Source organism: Lipophrys pholis (assembly GCF_963383615.2).
Source record: "Lipophrys pholis genome assembly, chromosome: 10".
NCBI classification, from domain to species: Eukaryota; Metazoa; Chordata; class Actinopteri; order Blenniiformes; family Blenniidae; genus Lipophrys; species Lipophrys pholis.
This window is the reverse complement of record NC_137640.1, coordinates 9,770,339-9,776,425: the sequence shown is the minus strand read 5'-3', so window position 1 is coordinate 9,776,425 and position 6,087 is coordinate 9,770,339. Positions and strand designations below refer to the sequence as shown.

At 40.2% G+C, this 6,087-nt stretch overlaps 1 long non-coding RNA gene across 1 annotated transcript; it reads left to right on the top strand.

The window, feature by feature from the left end:
* Window positions 1-722: 722 nt before the first annotated feature.
* LOC308116151 lies at window positions 723-5,703 on the top strand. Its single transcript, XR_013935753.1, has 5 exons — window positions 723-1,136; window positions 1,354-1,704; window positions 1,808-1,861; window positions 2,375-2,500; window positions 4,649-5,703. It is a non-coding gene; the product is annotated as an uncharacterized lncRNA (long non-coding RNA).
* Window positions 5,704-6,087: the final 384 nt, after the last annotated feature.

Here is a 6,087-nt window from a genome sequence, read left to right as displayed (position 1 = left end):
TCTACATGTTCTGGTTTGGTTCAAAGTGGTTGATAGCTTTTATGAGGAGAAACAACATTAACATGGTGGAACATTTTGAACGTCTACTTCAGCAATGACTTTTCTCAGTCTGCACTCCTCTCTGTCACCACACAAATGCTTTTAAGTGCATCTGTCTGTCCTTTAAGACGGGGCCTACTTTCAGTCTGTGTGAAGGTGCCTGAAAGCTTCAGATGTTTCTTCTTGGGGTCTTTTGTTTCTTCACCGTCATAGAAAATACATAGACACTTGTTATGCCACTTTTCTAGACTCAAAGACACATTTCTGTTTAAGATTAAATCAATGCACCATTGATTTCAGATCTAAAATGACCGAGACGAGATGTCACTGATTCAGTTTGGTCTTTTTGTAGATTTTCTATCTGTCACTTGCGTTGAATCAAATTAAATATGTAAAATCAAAGTAGTAATTGATTTATCATCTTTGCTGTCTCTCCTGGAGCTTTTCAATGAATTGTGGTTGGAGACTGATTTAGAGAGTTCATAAGTCTTAGTTGTGTTTGTCACAGGAAGTTGAATGTTCCTCTTCTGGTATAAGTGTGAGGATGAACTGAAATACATGTTAGCACCCTTCACCCAAACCCACAGGGGTTTCACATTACCCGCGTATCAGCCTTGTGTTTTATTAAGTCTGCATTTACACTTCTATCTGACTGAAACATTCGCTCCGTCTGCAGGAAATGTACAGTATATTTAGCACCAGAGTTTCCGAAGCACTAACAGCGACAGCAGCAGCAGGCCACTTTTTCTTGTGTAAAAGTTTGTGAAACACAACTGAGTTCGCTTTTGATCAACAATCTCCTCCTTTTTCTTGACTTTTTTGGGGACCCCCTAACATTATTTTCCATTTTCAGCTCGTGTTTATGCAACCACTACAGGTTGTTGCCTCAGTGGAAGCCACATATTCTCACAGTGTAGTAACTGAGAAGCACTCCTTCCTCCCACCAAACCCACCCACACGCAACATTTTGTGTGCGACCTACGTCGGATGTGCAGACGAGGAGGCAGCAGAGACAGGATGAGACTCAGAAGGAGACCACCGCTTACGTTATAAAACAGAAATGTGGCTGAAAATGTTGACTCTGATGTTCCTGACAGGTAAGACTCCTGACTTGATATTTAACAGACGACACATTGACAACAGTGAAACAGAACTGTAGGTTAGAATTGTCAAAAGAACAGAGGAACGAACAAATTGAACTAAACTCAAAGCTGAGTTGCAGGAGAGTTACACAGATCTGTTGATGTTTTTTTTATCGCTAATTAACAGATTCACTAATTTGTGACTGTTGTGTTTTTTTTTATTTTGCTCTAGGAACCGTGACTCTAGCAAGTGTGAGGCGGCCAGATCACATTGAAGTATTTCTGGGTCCCCAACAGAACAACTCATTGCAAGTTTCCTACGGAGCCACTCTGACTTTGTACTGCTGCTTGAACGTAACAAAAACAGACAAATATTATATAACATGGCTTTTCAACATGACTACAAACATAAATGTCTCCAACAAGACACTTGGCCAGGATCTGAAGGAATGTCCAAACAAGGAGAGAGCATTCAATCTGACAAATGTAAAGGAATCACACAGCGGATGGTACTTTTGTAAAGTCACAGTAGACATTCCGACAGTAATAGAAACGCCGAGCCGTCAAACACAAATCATTGTATGTAAGTATCGATTGCAACTAACAAAGCTGATAACATTTCAAGTACGTGAGTTTCTTTGCCTAAATGACTTGTTCTCACGTAATTTTGTTTTCCTCCACAACAGCAGAGAACTTAAGGGAAAGTACAACATATCCATCACTAGTAACAAGCCGACAAGGTGTGTTTGAACGTATGAGTGTGTGTGTGTGTGTGTGTGTGTGTGTGTGTGTGTGTGTGTGTGTGTGTGTGTGTGTGTGTGTGTGTGTGTGTGTGTGTGTGTGTGTGTGTGTGCGTGTGTGCGTGCACGATAATGCGGAAAAGCCATAACTGCATTGGATTTCTAATTATGTTTGCTCTGTGTTTGATGTAATCTGAATACCCACAGAAGCCAAGAGACTTTTGGGGGGAAAGTCAGAACCATTCCAAAGTGTTCTCATGTCGCTCGTCGAGTCTAAACTCCTCAGCCGACCCGAAACTCACAAATCGAACTAGAACATCTTGGAATGGATGCTTAAAATCAGTACATAATGAACCACAATATTCATTTCATGCAAGCTGCTTGCAGGAACCCGGGGGAAACTGTTTGTATACAGTCTCCCTAATAGACATGTGCATGTACTGAGAATTATGTAGTGCAAAGTGTTATGTGCTTGTTATGCTCACTTTATCAGAGAACGTTTTCCTCTCACAGCTCCTCCTGACTCCGGCTGGTTTGTCCCCTGGTGGATATGGATCATCGTGGGGGTGTCGTCCGTCATTCTGCTCACCCTTCTGGTCACATGTCTATTAAAGAGAAGAAAATGCTCCAGAAAAAGAGGTAAATTCCTTCTTTTCTCATTTCAAAGGTCAGATAGTCATCAAGACCCCATCACACAACTGTGAATATCTTTTGAAGAATGAACACTGCGTCATCTTAAAACAGGGGAAACTACAGCACTGTGCTGAAAGTAGGGAAATGAAGGTGGAGGTCTGACACAAAGCTTTACAAACCCTTTATTATGCTGGCGGTAGTTGTGATTCATTCCCATTTGCATTTGAAAGGAGATATTAGGAGAGCAAAGGCTGTTTCAGTGCCTGTTTCTTGTCACGAAGTGCAGCAGATGGAGGAAGCAGACCTTCCAAGAAAGTGGCTGCCTCGTGTCCACTGGCTGCAAAGTGAGCGAGCGATGGTTTCTTTGGTTTAACAGATCAACATCAGACAAACTTCGATGTCGTTGCAGAACAAACCCAGCCGAACGTTTTCTCTGCAGTCAAAGCGGACGGGAAGTAGAAGTCAACTCTGGGATGTGATTAGAAACTGAAGTGATTAGAATCACATTTTTATAGGGTTAGAGGTACAAGTTAGTTTTAGAGTAACATCAAGGTGAGGAATAAGTGTGTGCCTGAGACTTTGTTAGGGAGTTTAGAACTCTGACCTCATTGACAAATCACTCAACACACATACGACACCGAGGAGTATCATCAGCTGCCAGCAAGCTGAACCGCGAAATAACAGAAATACAAGATAGAATATCCACAATTAGCCCAGAGAAACCCAGAAATCCTTGTGCTATCCCACCTGACACGCGCGCACACACACACACACACACACACACACACACACACACACTAAAACATCAGTGGATTTTAAAACTAGACGGGATTTCAATAAGACAGACCTACATACAATCAAATATTCAAACTGAATTTGTCCTTTTAAAAAGAGTTTTGATGGTTCTCATCTACAATTTTAGATGTTTTATATATTTCTAGGGTAGAACAACAATTGCGTACGGCCTATCTCGCTAAACAATCGCTATGAAGACCAGAGAAATACACGATGCTCAATTACCAGGCTAATTTACTAAGTGACTTTCTTGAACTGCTCATACACATTTAAGATAATTACTTCTGTTTTCTTCTTTGTTTTAGTAATTATTTCACCCTCTTACATGTGGACCCCTGGAACAGTAAGACGAAATGTGTGTGAGCAACGTGCAGTGGTTTGACCACAGGAGATGAAGCTGAAGCAGAAGTAGGGCTCGCACTACCGAGATGTACAAAATGACTGTGGTGTGTGTGTGCGTGTGTGTGTGTGTGTGTGTGCGTGTGTGTGCGTGTATGTGTGGGGGTTTCGGTTACTGGGGAGTTGGTTCCTAGTGAACATAAAATTCATGCTCAGATGCTGTGTAAAAAAAAAAAAAAAAGCATTTGTGATATTGAAGATAGTCTTTGCATTTTGTGTGTCTCGGTAGGAACTGACAGGATGAGTCAGTCCCTTTGATGTTTCGTTATGAGTTTGTCAAACTTTGATGGGGTTGATTGACTTTGCTGAGAGACTGTGAAAGTTCCAAGACGATTTATCTGAGTGTAAATCTTTGTCAGTAATGATAAGCCGTGGCCGTGTTTACCCTGATGTGTTTAGAGTGAACTGACACTGCCAGTCTCTCAGGACCCAGTTTGAACAGGCGTGAAAGTGGGATATTTTGTCGACTTTGTAATCAATTTAAAGAGGAAAAGAATTGGTAAATAAGCACAGAACGTGAGTCACAAGACATGTCTTTACAAACACACAGAGACAGACAACCACACGCACTCACATTCACACTGAGGGGTGATTTGGGGTCACCAATTGACCTCACATGTGATGTTTTGGACCGTGGAAGGAAACTAGAGTACCAAAAAGGAAAAGTACGTACACATGGGGAGGACATGCAAACTCCACACAGAAAAACCCGGCCAGTATTTGAAACCCAGGACCTTCTCACTGTGAGACAAGAGTGCTAACCACTGTAGTTTAAGTTATTTGATGGTTGGGGGGTCATTTGTATACAGTTGGTTTTCACCAACGCAGCAACTCAAAACCTGTAAACAAATTTCACTGAATACAGAGGAGCAAAACGCCCGTGCTATGGTGGTGGATTAAGTAACTGCTGAGGTGCAACCAGCTGGCTCTCACCCTGCTTTATTCTTATTTCTAATGCAGCAGTAGATCCAATCTATGCAAACACCCACAACTGCCAGCCTTCACCACAGCCCAGGAAGCCTGCGGACAGCCTGAAAACAGCCTCCACGTACCAAAACCTCCGGACCCCGAGATCTGCGAGGAAGACCAACGCAGACAAACGGGGTCACAAATAACGAGGACATCTCTGACCTCATAAATCAAAACATCAAGTGCCATCGTGCCACAGCTTTTACTGTGCTTTTATTCTAACGTTTAGTTCTTTATGATGTAGACATATAACAAAATGTATATTTCTGGGATTTTGCTTGAGCTCTACATTGAACAGCCAACACTTCCTCAATATGTAGCAATTATTGGCCACTAGATGGCGTTTTGCGGCTGCACTGAGAAGATACATAAAAAAGTTTTGTTTGCCTTTATTTTGTAGTTTTCAGCTCTTGATTCGAGATATGAAGACAACGACCTTTGCAAAACAAGTATTAAGTCTTTTATTGTGTCATTTACCGACTGATATTTTTCTCATTTGTATTGAAAGCATGTCAAGTTTTAGAGCAATAATTCACTGTATGACGTATGAATGTATGAATGATGTGTTATGTGTATGTGAAATATACAGTTTTTGCTGTACAATTTGGAGGCCTCTTATGATAATATTTCTCAATGTAATTTAGCACATTAAAGATAGTTTGACAAACAAGATTAGAAATTATGATCAGTCAAAGGGAAGATCGAAGAACAATTTAAGGGAGAATTGTACATTTACATTTTATGTGTTCTCATATTTCTCTGTTGCTTGCAAAGTAAGTGAGTGCTTTTTAAGGACGTGTACGATTTATTTTCTTGATCTGCAAAAATAAAATGTATATTTTTGGCGTTTTCAGGTAATTCAGCAATTGTGGGCTACTATAGGTTGCTGAAGTTGTATGCAGTCCATGGATAAATCCTGTGTTAATTATGTATTATCTTTTCTTTATTTTGTGATTTTTAAGACCTGCTGGTAATGAACGAAGATGTTGTCAACGCTTGTGTGACTTATATGCAAACTTCTGCTTATTATGTATCTTTTAGGAAAATTTTTTTTTAATGATATGGTAAATTCTGTTCAATTTCCTGATGTCAGAATCTACTTTTTTTTTTTTTCCGCTGAACACTTGATGGCCTCTTTTGATAGTACTTCATAATTTACTTTAGCACAGTAAACATTATGACCAATAAAAACCATAAAAAAGTGAAAGGGTCAACTTAAGGCAATGTTTAAAAGTATGTTGCTTGTCTTTTTTTGTCACCACTGATTGGATCCAAAGTAGTTGGTTTATTATTATTTTTTTTTTTTTAAGGTAAGACCAAAAGTCACACCATTACTTCTATAGGCTGCATGCGTCCATGTTCATCCTTTGTGTCCAGTCTATATAATCTAATGGCCTTTTACTCCAGTAATGTTAGAAAACAGGAGCCAC